Source organism: Canis lupus, chromosome 2 (assembly GCF_048164855.1).
Source record: "Canis lupus baileyi chromosome 2, mCanLup2.hap1, whole genome shotgun sequence".
In the NCBI taxonomy this organism is placed as follows: domain Eukaryota; kingdom Metazoa; phylum Chordata; class Mammalia; order Carnivora; family Canidae; genus Canis; species Canis lupus.
Window position 1 is genome coordinate 14,271,240 of NC_132839.1, and position 15,983 is coordinate 14,287,222.

Genomic DNA, 15,983 nt, shown 5'->3' on the forward strand with positions numbered 1-15,983 from the left:
TCTATTGTTTTGTGTATCTCTTATTGAACTACAGAAGTCATATATTCTATGACTCTTTTGTCAGGCATTTATTTGTATTGCAAATATTTCCTGCTGAGCGGCTTGCCTTTTCACTAGCTTAATGGTGTTGTTTGATAAGCAGAAGTGTTTTGGTTTTGGTTTTGGTTTTTAGTATCTGGTACTTTTTTGTGTCCTATTGAAGGAATTTTTGTTTACCCTCAAATCATCTCCCATGTTTTCCTCTAAAAGTTTTTATTGTTTTTCACTTCAGATTTAGATCTACAATTCCTATGGAATTGGTTTTTGTATGGTTTGTTGTATAAACTCTAAGTGTATAGTTTGAGGTATGGATTCAGGTTCATTTTCTCCATATGCAACTAATTTAGCAACACTTGTGTTGCTTTCCTCCACTGCCCTGGAGCATGATTTTTGTAATCATTTGTATCCATATATATGTGTGTCTCTTTCTAGACTCCTTATTTCTGTTCCATTAGCCTATTTGTATATGATTATGCCGGTGCAACGCTGTTGCTATCACTTTATAATATGTCCTGATGGGGGTACAACGCCTCCTCCAGCTTTGTTCTTTTTCAAGACTGACTCCGACTTGCTATTTCTGGTCATTTACATTTCATACACATTTTGGATCAGCATGTCAATTTGTCAATTTAGACATGCACAAGGACACATGCATATGAACACACCTCTCTGCTAAAATTTTGGTTAAGATTTACTCAGTATTTGAATCTTTTGAATAGTGGCCTGTTTTGTTTTTTTTTTTTTTGGTATTAACCTGTTTAATATTTTTAATCATTCTATTACTTCTAAATTCTTCCACAAAAGGGCATTACAGTTCTTCAGTTTATTGCAAACATATCTTAAAAAAAACAAAGCCAACCGTAATATTGAAGCTATAATACAAATTTTTAATTACGGGCAATATACTATAAAGCAAAATGAAGAACATTTTATTTAAATAAAACAAGGATAATATTTCACTGGAAAATATATCCAACACATTTTCTTTCTCTTTAGATCTACATCCAATGGTGGTATTTTATAGGCTAATTTCAAAACAAATGCAAATTTTTAAAAAATACATGAAAGGCATGTTTTGCTCAGGAATGGTCTCTATGTATAGCAGGTGGGAGGATGGGAAGAGAGAGGGCCAGAGGGTAAATGGGCCTAGATAAGACAGAGCGTAATAGATCATGTTAGGTATTTTGAGCTTTGTCCCAAGAGCAATGAAAAGCCATTGCAGGGGGAGTTAATAATCATTTGGTGATACTTATCAGGCCCTCACCAGTGGTAGGCTCTGTTCGGACTCAGCTCCGTCTCGTGGATGTCTAAAGCGCCAGAGCATGCATGTTCAGATGTCATATCTTCCAAAGTCTGATCTGCAGCTGCATTTTCTTCTTCACTACTGTCTGAAGTGACATAGACATGACGTCTGGAAGTCATCAAGTCCATCTCAAAGAAAGAAGATTCTCTCTTAGTCAGGGCCTCAAATTCATTGTTCCTGAACTAAGTGGCACTAATAAGCCACTGTCAGTTTAATTGCCTCTGTCTCCATGTGACAGAAATGCCACCTCAAAGCCTGGCTGTGTGAAGAGAGGAGGGGATCCCCAACAGGCTATTGGGGCCTATTATCTAAGTGATAGCACAAACTGTCAGCAGATAGCAGGGTCCACATTCCCTAGACACTGCTGTTATTGATAAGCTTGAGGAAGAGGACCAGGGCTTGGAAGAACAGGAAGGGAGAAGGGAGGCGTGCAAACTGAATCTTCGTCTTAGGTCCACTACCAGCCATGACTCACAGGTGATCATGGTGACCTAACACACAGTGCATCCAGAAGACCAAGAAGTAATTGTTACTCCTTTTCTTATTGTAAATTTCTGTGAGGTGTGTGTGCATGTAAAATATTATATAATTTTGGAAATGTAGTGAATTATATACAATCTGCACCATCAACAGAACCATTTCCTCAGTGATCAATGAAGACGTTATTCTGTGTGGTTATGTGCTACCCATTCTGGACATGTGTAAATGGCAACACTGGTACCATTATGAGTTTCTTTATTCATGGAAGAAGAGGGGCTTGACCTCAGTAAAACTGAACCCAGGTTACTCTTAAGTCACCCTCAGATCTACTTCAATCTAGCTTAAAAGCAGAATAGAAATTGTGCCTACAAGTCTCTGTTGAAACCTAGATCAATATTTGCAAAGGCAGGACAAGTGTTTGTAATTATCCTCTCAAAACCTCTCATTCCCTTACTCAATCCATACAGATGGCTTTGGAGAGCTGAGCATGTGCCATATCAACTAAAGGGGTTTTCCAGGAGGTTTCTGAATTCAATGACTAAGCACGATCAAGGTCTTCTGAGGTCACGTCTGTACAAAGGTGGCCCTGTCTGATATTGAACCCAGGTTGCCATTCCATGCCCCCTTCTTTCAAACCAAACTGCTCTTTGGGGATCCTTGGTGTCTTTTCGTACCTGAAAAATCTCAGTTTGTGCCATTTCCATTCACTGTAGAAGTTTATGTAGAGTTAAACCTCAAAAGTAGTTTGGGGTCCTGTGCTTATTTCTCCCCAAAGGAACATTATTCTCTAAGTAAATTTACTAAATTTTTCCTAGTGCCAGGGTTGGAGGAAATGCCTTTGTCAGGTCACAGAAGGTTTTGTTGCATCCTTCCTCCAAAAAAAAAAAAAAAAAAAAAAAAAAAAAGTTACTATTTGCTCCCCAAACATTTGCATAACTTCAAAAGTCTGGGAAATGGAACCTTCCCCAAGAAAGATCTACTCTAAGGAATCTGCTACTTCCATCTGGAAATACTCTTCTGCAGGCTTCTCTGGATTAAAAGAACTATTACATCTCACTGGGCACTCTGCAATCTGTAAAGCATTTGGCAAGTGTGCCATGTTCACATCCAACATTTAAAAAATGTCAGTTATTATTAAGTTGTTATTTTTAGGTCTTGCATTTTTTTTCACATTGGAAATATATGGTAGGATGTAACAAAAATAAGAAAATGGGAGAAATATGGTTCATCAGTATAAATTTTGCAAATACTCACTTCTTTGACTTTTTTTTTTATTCTGGATAACATTAAATGCTGGTAATGACTTCTTACCATTCAAGAAGAAATATCTAAGTTTTATTTGCCACAGAATACCAAATTCCCAGGAAAGAGGACTAAAATCTTCCAAGTCTTTTACATTCACTTCAACCCTGGGTTAGACTATTGAATTAAGGGCAATCCTTCACATAACACACTAAATTAGTAAACAAATAACTTTTCTTGAAGAGGCTATTTTTTTCTAATTCTACTTGGTTCAACTCTGAATCAGAAAGTTGCCTTTATAATTACAGTAAAGGGTGATATTTTTAGCCATGTGGCCGATTTTATTAAAATTTTATGAGTTAGTCATATTGTATAAAATCCTCATAAGTTACATAAAAGCAAAAAAAAGAGAGAGAAGCTTATTAATGCTTAATGGAATGCTAGAGAAAAATCTTATATAAAAGCATTTGCATTTTTGTTCCTAACATATAACGTCCTACATCTCAACCCTTTGTTTAATATTATGTGGTCAGTGCTGTGTTCTGATGCCATCCTTTTTTTTTTTTTAAGATTTTATTTATTTATTTATTTATTTATTTATTTATTTATTTATTTATTTATTTATTTATTTATTTATGAGAGACACAGAGAGAGAGAAAAAGAGGCAGAGATATAGCAGAGGCAGAAGCAGGCTCATGCAGGGAGCCCAATGTGGGACTCGATCCTGGGACCCCAGGACCATGCCCTGGGCTAAAGGCAGTCACTAAAACCACTGAACCACCCAGGGATCCCCAGAATTAAATTTTGAATCTGCTTTTGTCTAAGTACTTTCTTCAAGAGAAATGTTTATGCTATAGTTTGAAAGGAAGTTCATGTTGAGGCAGGGATGTTGTAAGGAGAGACCAGTAGGCCTTAAGCCTTGTGGGTTATCTGTCATGTAGGAGTCCTTTGTGTCTGAGAATAGATCTGTCTCATGGACCAATGCACATTAACCCAAGTCCATGATATATCAATACTGAAGAACCGGATGGCTAATGTATTAATTCACAGTGAGTCAATAACTGATGTGGGGAATGGAACAGTCATCAGCAGATCCATATGGGTTTCCAAATAATAATCAGAAAATATGGAATTAGAAAATGGTGATTCAATTGTATGTATAATGTTCTTATGTGTTGACAGTACGATATACCCACTTATATAAGAGACAAATATCTATAATCTCTAACCTCTTGGAAGAATTCTAGGCATTTCCTGTGATTTTGCTATGTTGGGGAGTATGTCACGGGTACTGGCATTCTGATGGGAAGGTACAACTTCATTATATAGAACTGTCCCACATATTACAGAAACTTAGCATCCGTGGCCCCTACTAAGGATTAAAATGATACTCCACAATATTATAACAGCCAAAAGCAGCCTCATGTACTTTCTAATGCTCCACTGGAGGAAGGGGTCCATTCTTGGTGGTGATCTATAGGTTGGTCTTTACTGGAAAGTGTCAAGAAGTAAAACACCCCTGCCTTCTGCACAATATGCCTACTTTTTGATTGGGTATTTCTGAATTTCTGAGATTTTATGGCCTTGTGCTTTTCCTTCCCTAGGCAATCTCTAAGAGGTCTATGTCATAGCTATAAGATACCAAGGGACTTGCACTGGAGGCCACCTGGGGACCAAGGTCGAGCCCTAGGGAAGAATCCAAGGGGCACAATGTAGTTAGAGTTATCAATGTCAGTGAGTTTTTTTACATTTTTTTAGTAGCAGAATCTGTCCCCAGGAGATTCTACATAGAACTCCAGAGTAATATACAGATGAAAGTGAGCTACTCCGATGGGAATTTAATGAGGTAAAGGGGGAGGCTCTGCTTGCTCAACTTTCTTACACTCCTAAGGCAGCCCGTGAGATTAACTGTACAAAATTCTGGAGCACAATTTGAAAAATCCTGTTTATCTAGGCCCCTGCATGATTTGGTTCTACTCATTAAGGAAGACAATTGCACATGGGATTTTGAACCCAAATCCTACCTTACAATTTGGGGATTTGAACCCAAATCCTACCTATGTATCTCTGTCTGGAGTGTATTCTCAGGAGTCTGCAATAGCACATGACAACTGTTCCTTGAGCTGGGAATTCAGAGAGCTGGCTACCTCTTTCTCAGGAGCATGGGTTACTCTTGCATTGAAAAGGAGTGCTCCTCCCTTCCTGAGACTGTACTTCTGGGTCTGTACAGAAGTCTCTGACTGTACATCACCATTGCAAGCCTTATTTAAAAATGATCCCACTGACAGTCAGTTCCCATCCTTCCTTGACTTTGACCAGAAGACATGATGGCATCTTTAGTTATCTCTCTCCTATCTTTGGAGATGCTGTTTATCTTTGTAATGGCTTTTTATACCTATGACTTGATCTAGTCTGTATTTTTTGTTTAATTTCATAAATATTATTCATTTTAGACTTCTCTAAAAGTCTAGAGTGCTTTGCAGTGGTCCTAGGAACCATCCATCTAACTTCTGCAGCTGTCTCTAGGTAAAATGAGAGGAAAAAAATATAAGAAAAGGCAGGAGATCAAAAGGATATCTTTTAGTCATAGTATACTCTTTGGTTATCCCCAGTGATTGGTAAGATGGATAGTTCATAAATGAGGATGCTTCATCAGTCCTCTGTGGTCTATTTTAAATACAGAAAAGTAGACCGAGGTGGAACTGAGAGAAAACACACTCTTTCTGAGCTCACTCCCTGCCTCTGTGAAACGAGTTCGCTATTACCTCTATTCTACTTTGGGTTGTCAATGAAGTTAAACAGCTAGTAAGATAATTACTAAGGAGATTCTGCTCCACCTTTTCTGACTTCTAAGGCCAGCCCAAACTAAAACATGATCTTTTTCAATGATCCTAGTTTTGAACTGTTTAGATTTGGATGTGTCTTCTCCATCACTCTCCCTGAACTCCGACTTTTGGTACCTGTTTTCTCCTTATTCTCTTCTTCAAGCCACCAAATCAGCTTTGATCATTTTTAAATTATATTTTATTAGCTATAAAATGCTGAACAGATTATGTTAGTAGAATTCTAGGCATTAGGGAGTTAAGTAAGAATTATAGATATGGTAGTAGCTGTCTAGAACCCTAGGATATTACTCCATGTGGGCAGTTACCATCTTTTCTCTCTACATGAATTCTACTCCTTCCTAGAAGCTTCCCCATCTCCAAAGGAAGAGGGGTTGAAGATTTGACTGGTCAACATGGACAGCATTACTGTGACAGTGCTTGTGCTGTCCATGTATGTTACCAATTTGGCTCTCAATCTATCATCCATGACACTAAGTGGACCCATGACCTATTCTCAGTGACCCTGTGACCATTTCTCTTAATATGAGGCAAAAGATCCACAGAACCAGAACACTCTTTCTTCTCTCAATTTCCTTAGTCTACACATGTAGCTGAAGATTTCAATTTCAGAAGTGGTAGAGGTCCCATTCAGGACTTAACTCTCACTTGTTTACTTCACCCCTCCCTTTGGAGAGAGTTACATTTGGATATTGGAAATTTATGCAGCTTTTATTATCTTTTGGCAGTTTTCCTTTGCAAAGAGTTCCCCCAAGGAATTTAGTTGACAGTACAGAACAAGGGGAGATACAAGGGGAAAGAAGAGGGTAACATTAATAGAGTAGGGATAGAAAAATCCTAGATCTGTGGCCATAAAAAAATGATGAACCTCTTAGCTTTACCATAATATGAGCACATTAGAGTTCATTTTTCAATCCCAGGGTAACTTGAGGGTGTGAGATATTCTCTGATTAAAGAGAAAATTTCTTCTCTTTTCCTCCTAAAACCATATGGTTTAGAAAGAGGAATTTAGAAAACTGAGTTAAACCAAAATGGTAAACTTCTCAATAGAAAATGAGAATCATGAATGGTAGAAAAGTCCAGGCTTATCATTATTTAATATCAATTTACCATCTGTTCCAGATTGAATAACCCATCTGGTGTCTGCTGCCAACAAGTATCAACACATCTTCCAGATGCCTCTGCTGAACATAATTATTAAAGTTTTTACTTGATTTAAAAACAGATGTAGAAGAGCAAAGTATATATGTTTCATCACAACTGAAATTAGGATGGCTTTCACTTTTCTGATGAGTCCAATATAACCACACTAAATCATTAAGTTGGGCTGAAGGTATGTGTCAACTGGTATGTGTTGAGGAAACTAACATCTGTGATGGTGAGCACAGCCATTGGTAATGGTCACCAAAGGCCTAAGAGAGGAAAAGGATCAGAGAAATTCCAGCCTCTTCTAGGAATCAGAGAGTGCTGGTAATGTAAAAAGACTGACAAGAGGCCTCATAATCACATGTACTGACTTATTAAGTATGCATATATGCAGGTGCAACCCTAGCTGCTGAAGTTTGGAGCTTAGGCAGATGGATGCAGAACTAAGAGAATTAGTTGTCATTAAGACTTGAGTCTGCCCAAAATAAAGATGGGCATTGCCTTCAAGTAGGCAGCCAAGAGGCTGCATGGTGCAGAGAGAGCATAGCACTGCACTTGAAATCATAGGATTTAGATATGGGTCTTGAGTCTGTTAGTTGTCTGATTTTGGACTTGTCTGTTCATTTTTTAAGTATCACCCCAAGAATCCTGACTAAGCTCCTTGTAAACTAGGAATCAAGATACAGTCATTTTATATCCTTTTGGAATGAACCAAGATGTGAATGGATTTTAGTAATCAGTCAATAAAAATAAGTTTATTAATTAAAGTATCTAAAATTCTTTTACTCAAAGAAGAGTAATGAAAGATCAAATTTAAGTCAGACGTATATCCAAGCTGATCCGCAAGAACTGAAAAATCTTCATGGGGAAAAAATCAGAATGATTCTTTTACCAATCCTCAAATTGGTCATCATCAATTCAACTCTTTCCCCTACTTACTACCATTTTTGAATGACTAGGTTAATATAGTGCAAATTCAATTCAATAAATATTAACTGAGTGCTTACTAAATACAAAGGTTAATGCTAGACCTTATAGAGAAGTATCAGATTGATAATCACCCAGTATACACTGACACGGCTATTTTATCTATAGTCAACACCCATTCTTATTGGTTGAGACTTGTTCCTTACTGATTGTTAAAGATTTGAAGATCACCTCTGGAGATATATATATACATAAAACACAGTTTCTCTTAGCCTTTTCTCATGCCTGAGCTTCATCTCAGTTTTCCAAGTGCACAGTTAGCATGGGACACTAATTAAAGCATGGATAGTTAAAGCACTAGTTTTATTGACTAAAGTATACTGATTGTCTGATTCATTTGGTTGACAGTAGGAGTTTGGTCATTAGAATCTAACTTAAGTTTACATTTCACTGGGGAATCTGTGGATTCCTATCTTGACCCATAATTTCTTTAGTGATATTTTTATTTTTCTGGCTGTTTATAAATAGCTTTGACTTATTGTTAAACAATATATGTATCATATGATATCCCATAGTTATCCCTATTATCCTGACAAGTCTGTAAAATAAGTATTGTTGCCATTTTATAGGCTGAGCTAGGAGCTTAGCTGTGTTTAGTGTCATTCCTAGGTAGAGGTGACTAGAAAGTAGTGAAGAAGTTGACTCTAGGTCTGACTTCAAATCTGGACTTTTTACATTTTTTAAAACTATTCTCTATTGAATAATTAGCTTGATTAGCAGGACTTTATCCCCATCATGAGCTCCATTTTTCCTTAAGTTATATCCTATTTCTCTCCAGTATTTCCATTCCTTATCCTTCAGGTTATATTTCAAAGTGGAAGCCCATATTCCCATGGTGAAAAGGAGAAAATTTCCTCTGTCACCACAGCAATAAAGACACATGATATTTATCCTGTGACCAGGCAGGAATGTTTCAATCATCAGAACAGAGTGTGTAGGTAACTGCTGTTACCATCAATAAAGAGGGGTTCTTCCTTCATTGTGAAATCTTTTGCTACAGAATGCAGACAATTCTAGGGCTTATGGGACAGAAAGACTTACCATTAATATCTATAAATGAAGGCTCTCAAGCCTCTCAGTGTCATCAAACCACAACAGACACAAGGATAATTGGAAGAGAGGGGTGGGGATGGTAGGCAATTCTTATTGATCATGCCCTTATTATATGTGGACAGCAGATGGGGGGCTTTCACTCACTGCTTCTAGTAATTAAGTGGCTTATTCATCTTACAGAAACCTGGTTTCAGGACAACTAACTATGTCCTAACCTTTGTGGGTTCTGGTTTTTCTCATTTCCTTTCTCTTCTCCAGGACTATCAGGATCGTGCTTGAAAGATCATATTGACAGATTGCTTCTAGGGGATATTTTTAGTGTTGTGGATAAGAAAATCTCCAGCAAAGGTCAGATCTTTCACTGTTTTAATTAAATTGCAGTGGAAGGAGATTATATCATAAGGGTGGCCAGCCAGCTAACTCTGCAGCAATATACACAAAGCCATCATAAGTCTCTTTTGTTACCATGTATGCGTAAGAGTGACGTGGGGCATCAGGGCCAGGTTTTAATTTAAAATGAGGCTTGATAATTACTTTGAGTTTTTTCAAAATTGCTGTCAAGGGATATTTAATAAGGTTTTGTAGATCCACAGTGACTGTGATTATTACTTTTTATTGGTATGATATTTTATTACTTTCCCTTCAAACATGAGCAAGAAATTTTTAACCATTAACTTAAACCCTTTCCATAACTTCCAGAGGGTATATGCTTCCGCTGGAAGTTTTTAAAAGTTTTTTCTCATTTATTTACCTTCTCATGTATTCTCCAGAAGTGAAAATTGTTTGAGTTCATTTTGAAAACAAATATACATATTTCCTTATAGGAAAAGATGCTTTGTTCCAAGAGTGAACAAATGTTAAGGGCAAAGGGCTGTTCCTGAAGTGCTATGACTATGACAAGGTTAAGATATTGCTGCTTTGGAAATGAATACAGTCTAACTTACAATATAATGTTCCTTACCGGACTTCAAGAGAGCAATAACCAGTTCTATCTGTGATTGAGCCCAACCTACATTTTTAGACTATGTGAGTGGCAATAGAGAATTTTAAATTGGCTTTCTTGGGCTACAAATCAGATATCAGCATATTTGTTTTAAATGCTAGAAAACATTCTGAAAGCTGCACTTAAAGGATCTGAAAGAAAGCTCTTATCTTAATTAGAACTACCTGTCACTTGGCTCTGTGGTTTTTGTAGATTCACAGTAAGTTTGATTTATTAAGTAAGAGAAAAGCCATTGTGCAGAATGTGAAACAAGAACTGGATATCAAGACTATGGAAACAGGACAATGCTATGGTTCATGACTATTACTGACAATTTCTTCTGATGAGTTCCTTTTTACTAGAAAATGAAGCTTCTTAAATGCAATATATTGGAAAGGAATAGAAAAGGAGGGAGAGGGAGAGAGACAGAGACAGAGAAAACAGAGAGGGCACTAATCAAAATGTTTGTAAGTCAATTTGCCCTTCTTCTACTTATAACAAAAAAATGATGTGAATGATCCCAACATCCTTCCACTGCTTCTTCCTTATATGTTCCTTTTTTTTTTTTTTTTCTGGTTGAGAACTCTTTTTCCACATGCCAATTTAGGTGTAACCTCTCTCCTGGAAAGACTGAAAAATATCCATTAGCTCCAATGAATCCAGCTGCAGTGGCATGCTTGTCCTTTGGGTAGCTATTTGTGGTCTAAAATTTGGGCCCTCTCTAACTACTGCCCTGATTAATTTTTCCCCTTCATGGCCATAGCTCTTAAAGGAGGTATTCCCACAACCTTCATTTGCTCCACAATCTCTCTAATCTGCTCTCTTCTAATGTGGCTTATGCCTGTTCCATTTCATCCAAATGGCTTTCAAATGTCAGTGATAACTGCTCTGTGAAACTTGACAGTATAGACCACCCCGTCCTTTCTAAAATGCCCTCTTCTCTTGGTTTCTGTGGCACCACAATATCTGTTTTTCTTTCTACCTCTTTAACCACTTCTTCTTTGTCTTCTTGGTGAAGTTCTTCACCTCTGCTCCTTTCATACATGTAATTGTTGCCTAGAGTTCATTCCCAGGATATTCTGTCACTTTCTCTGGGTGATCTCATCCATCTATGTAACTTCAATCCCCATTAAATGTTAATAATTTTGTATTTTTATCTCCAGTCCAGCCTACTTGCTGGAGTACCAGATCCACTGATACAACGGTCTGTAAGCCATATAAACTTAGATATATTGTAGGCACTAAAAAGTCAACCCAGTCCAGAATTGACTTCATCTTCTCTCTTCCAATCCCAACTACTCCAAACGGACTCTCCCAATGTTCCTTATCCAAAATGATTTAAAACAGTTTATTGGGATTCAACCTGGATTTCTCTATACCTGGCTTCTATATTCAATTCCCTTCTTCCCATTTCTATTGTACTCCCATAGTCCTGGCTACCAAATTTCTCTGCCTTGACTCCCCCATGAGTTTCCTAATTGTTCTAACTCCTGCCTTAATTTCCCTGCAACCCACACTCTCCCTTGCAGAAAGAGTCAACTTTCTTCCTTGCAAATGTGATCATGTTAACTTGCACACTTAAAACCGTTAATGTCTTTACAAAGCCCTTATGACAAAAATGCAAATTCCGGAAACTCTGGAACATAACTTGCAATTGCTTGTTTGCTCTGGTGGCTTCTTAATTTTCCAGCCTCTTCCGATAAGCCTAAAACCCTGCCTCCCACTCCCTGCCACCCCCTGCCTCCCACCACAGTTCTGCCCAGAGCGCTGTTCTCTCTCACCTTGGAGGAGCTGCATATGCTTCTCCTGCTGCCTGGAGTGCATTTGCCTCTGTCTTTGCTTTGTAAGCTATTATTCTTCCTTTAGGTCTCAGCTGTATTTTTCCTCTTATAATTTATTATAATTTCCCTCTACCTCCGTAGTATGTAAAGGTTCCTGGCAAATGGTAGTTATTCACCAAATAAATTTCAAAGACTAACTTCACAGCAACTTTCTCCAAAAATATCTTCACTCATGTGGAATTGAAGAAACAAAACAAGTGAACAAAGGAGGAAAAAACTGAGAGAGAGACAAACCAAGAAACAGACTCTTGACTATAGAGAACAAACTGATGGTTACCAGAAGGGATGTGGGTGGGGGGATAAATGATGGGAATCAAAGAGTACACTTATCATAATGAGCACTGAGCAATCTATAGAATCATTGAATTACCATATTGCATACCTGAAACTAATATAATATTAGACTACAATTAAAATAAAAAACTTAACACAATTTTTAAAAAATGCTAACTGAAATAAATAAAAAACAAAATATCCTCACTATGCACATTTATTTTCAAGGACCTTGGTTGAGCTAGTATAGTTAAGTTGATTGGCTGGTAATTTAATAAAGTAGACAACAAATCCAGGAGTAGCCACCAATAACAAGTTCTTTGGTCAACATTGACCTCTGAGTTTTCAGTTATAGAGATGAGGTCTCCATGTCACTTGGGAAGAGACTATGATAGGCAGGTGTCAGTATGTAGGTTTCTAAATGCAGTCTCCCTCCAGGTACCTTGAGCACTTAGCTTACGTTCTGTCGACAGATATCCTGCTCTGGGTGGACTTTTTACTTCTTTCATTTCTAATACTTTTTCTTCTTCTGTTCCCACAGTTACACCCAACTAGCCTCTTATTGCACTTCTCACCTCCTTTATTATCACCACCAATCATGTCTTATATGCCACTTCATGTGTTCAGTTGGTTCTATCAACAATCCCCTGAAGTAGTCATTATTTCCCCTAATCAATAGGGAAGAAATTGAAGTCTTTCGGTGATCATCTAGCTATTCAGTGGCTAACTTGTGCTTTAACTCCAATGTCAGTATTTATTTTATGGTTTCTGGAGTATGAAGACAACTTCCTAAGACATCATTGTCACCTGTCATGCTCATGACATGCAGTAAGTATTCAGTGAGTACTTTCTTATTGGATAAATTAAGATGTTGGAAACAAGACAGAATATTGTTTCTACTTGACATTAATCTATTTTACTATAGTTTCTTAATGGCTGTGTGTAGGTATATTAAGCACCATCTGCAACCACACTCAAATAATTAACCTGATAAAACAGCAAAGAGTAAAAGGATGTGTTTTCCTTGACCAATAACAGGAACCAATGACCTTCCAGAATAATGACAACCCAGAAAATCAAGAACTGAGTGTTACAAGAAGACTAGAAACAAATCACTGGATAATTTTCACTTTGTATCTCAACCCTATAATTTGACCAAAATGGATTTTGTATTAAATATGCTTAATTTCAATTGGGGTGCAACATTTAAAATATATAAATTTGGTAAGGTAAAATGAGGTATAAAATGTACTTATTTTTTATCTTCTGTTAGCTTTTCACAGCAAAGAATCAAACAAATATTTGTACTATTGGTTCCTATTAGGATGTGTTCAGGATAGATAATATACTCATTTATTCAGAGATAAGGGGATTAATGACTTTATTTTGAGAAGACAATTTGCAGTAAAAGTCATAAAAATGGTGAACTTTCAGAAAATGTTAATGATTTAACTTTATTAAGACAAAAATGAGATATGTGACTGGAAATTAGTAATTAGTTATCTGGAAAATATACTTATAACATTGCTTAGAAAGAAATGCTTAAATGAGCAGTGTGAATCAGGGGCACAGAAATGCGTATTTAAACATTTGGTTTGTGTTCCTGGGGAGCACAAGTTCTTTGGATCCCACTGCCTCCTAGTCTAGTAATTCCCTCCAGTTTCTTATCCCACGGTGCCACCTTATAAGCTTTGCTTGATGAGGAAAATCAACAAGCCTTTCTACCCTCCCATTGCCTAATCTTCTTTGATGCCCTTTCTACTCATTTTAGAACCCTTGAGTATACCCAGTATGGATTATATATTGCAACCTGGATAAGTGAATCAAATTGGTGAGAGAAAATGAATATTTTCACCTAACAATGACTAGGATAAAAGGACATGCAGATTTTTGTGCTAACATCCCTTAAATAGCCCAGAAGTTACTCTGAGGACATATACAGCCTGTACCACCAGCCTAGGAACACTAAACACCATCACTGGATGTTGAAGCACTATAGATCAAAATATAATGATGACTATTGTGGGAGTAATTGCTGATAATGTTTGTGAAAGCAAATTGTGAAGGTAGTTGCTGAATTATCCCAAGAAATAACTATTTTACAAAGAGGTACTACTTAATCTAGGCTGGTTAATCAATTAGAAAAGTAAAAAACAAATGAATGTGTCATGCACACAGAGCAGAGTCTTGAGATACTCAAATTGCGTCTCTATGTGCCTATCTAAATCTCTATCTCTGGGCATTCCAGGTGGCTCAGCCATTTAGCACCGCCTTCAGCCCAGGTCATGATCCTGGAGACCCAGGATCAAGTCCCACATCGGGCTCCCATGGAGCCTGCTTCTCCCTCTGCCTGTGTCTCTGCCTCTCTCTCTGTTTCTCGAATAAATAAATAAAGTCTTTTAAAAAAATAAATATCTCTTTCTGCTTCTATATCTTTATCACTTGATGTAAGCTAAAAAAAAATTCTCATTAAACTAATAAGTATCCTACCTAGATTAAAGAAGTCTTACAAGTTATCAGTAGACTTTGTGCATGTTTGCCTTATTAAATGTAAAAAGTAGTCTTTGGAGTTTGCTAAGACTGAAAACTTCTGCTTTTTTTGACACATTGATCTTTCAGTTAGTAGATCAACAACTGTGAAGGAAATAGAGAACTGAAGTCTAGCTGAGATCTCTGGACATAATTAAAAGGACTCTGAGAATAGGCTTTTTTTTTTTAGCTGTCCACATCACGACTGGCATTAAAAATGTTTCTTTCTACATTAAGACAAGTGCTGTCCAATTATTTTGAGATAACTGTGAAGTATATATGCAGGAGGATGTGTTGTCAGAGTGTCTGTGTGCGTGCTTGACAGAGTAAGAAAGGAAAGAAAGGTATCAAATTGCATAATTATCTTCTTGTCTATTGGAAGTTGGACTAATTTGAAGGATATGAAGACTGTCTCAAGGGATCCCCATATGGGTAGTCTTTCAGACTAAGTATAGAAAAGGGGCTAGCCAAGGAAATGATATTTTTGAAATGTGTTTATAATTTTCCTTGGAGCTTCCATTTTAAAATGTTCCAAGTGTTTGGGAACAATGGTGAAGAATAAGAAATGAGGAGGCAAAGAGTGATACTCTTCTGTCTCTGGCTTTAGGAATTCCTGACCATGGCCTTGGCTAAAATCTCTTCCTGGATATTTGCTGGCATCACTTTAGAAATGTTGCTGGGAGTGATGATAAGTGGTCAACCTGGCATCATATAACTGATAACTTTCTCAAGTTATCAGTTCTATGTTAATAGATCATCAAGCCACGCAAACAAGCACAAACGTGGGGAAAAGTAAATTTGGTGCCACTTACAAATAAAAACAAAAAGCACTAGGCATGACATGCATCAACAAAAATAATGCTTAATGCAAAAGGTATTGGCATCTTAAATTTACTCACTAAATGTGCGCCAAAAAAGCAGCTTCATTATTTCCTATGGCTGAACTGATTTTCCTTATGAGGCCCCCACCACCTGGGAAGAGACTTGCTAGTCATTAGTATTTTAGTTTCCTTTAAAGTTTAAAAGGTCTCTTTTCTTAATGTTCAATAGCAAAGAAAGAAGGATTTTTTAAATGGCCCCTTCTGGATGATTCGCTTTTCTTGCCCAAGATGAAGCAATGGCGTTCTGGTATATAGAAGGGAAACTGTGTCCCTATGGCAGGGGTAGCCAGAGTCTTAGATCCACTGGCTGTCCTCTGGATCCTCCCTTCTCACTGCTATGGCACCTGTTCTGCTATTTCCCTGCACCGGTGACCCTTGTGCTGT

At 37.3% G+C, this 15,983-nt stretch overlaps 2 long non-coding RNA genes across 2 annotated transcripts in view; one reads left to right on the plus strand and one right to left on the minus strand.

The window, feature by feature from the left end:
• Positions 1-830: 830 nt before the first annotated feature.
• LOC140612692 (uncharacterized) overlaps positions 831-15,983 on the minus strand; it is a 94,897-nt gene continuing 79,744 nt past the window's right edge. Inside the window, exon 3 of the long non-coding RNA XR_012013855.1 lies at positions 831-1,470. This is a non-coding gene — a long non-coding RNA (uncharacterized lncRNA). The remainder of the gene's footprint in view (positions 1,471-15,983) is intronic.
• LOC140609862 (uncharacterized) lies at positions 9,060-14,574 on the plus strand. Its single transcript, XR_012011593.1, has 3 exons — positions 9,060-9,172; positions 12,941-13,017; positions 14,438-14,574. It is a non-coding gene; the product is annotated as an uncharacterized lncRNA (long non-coding RNA).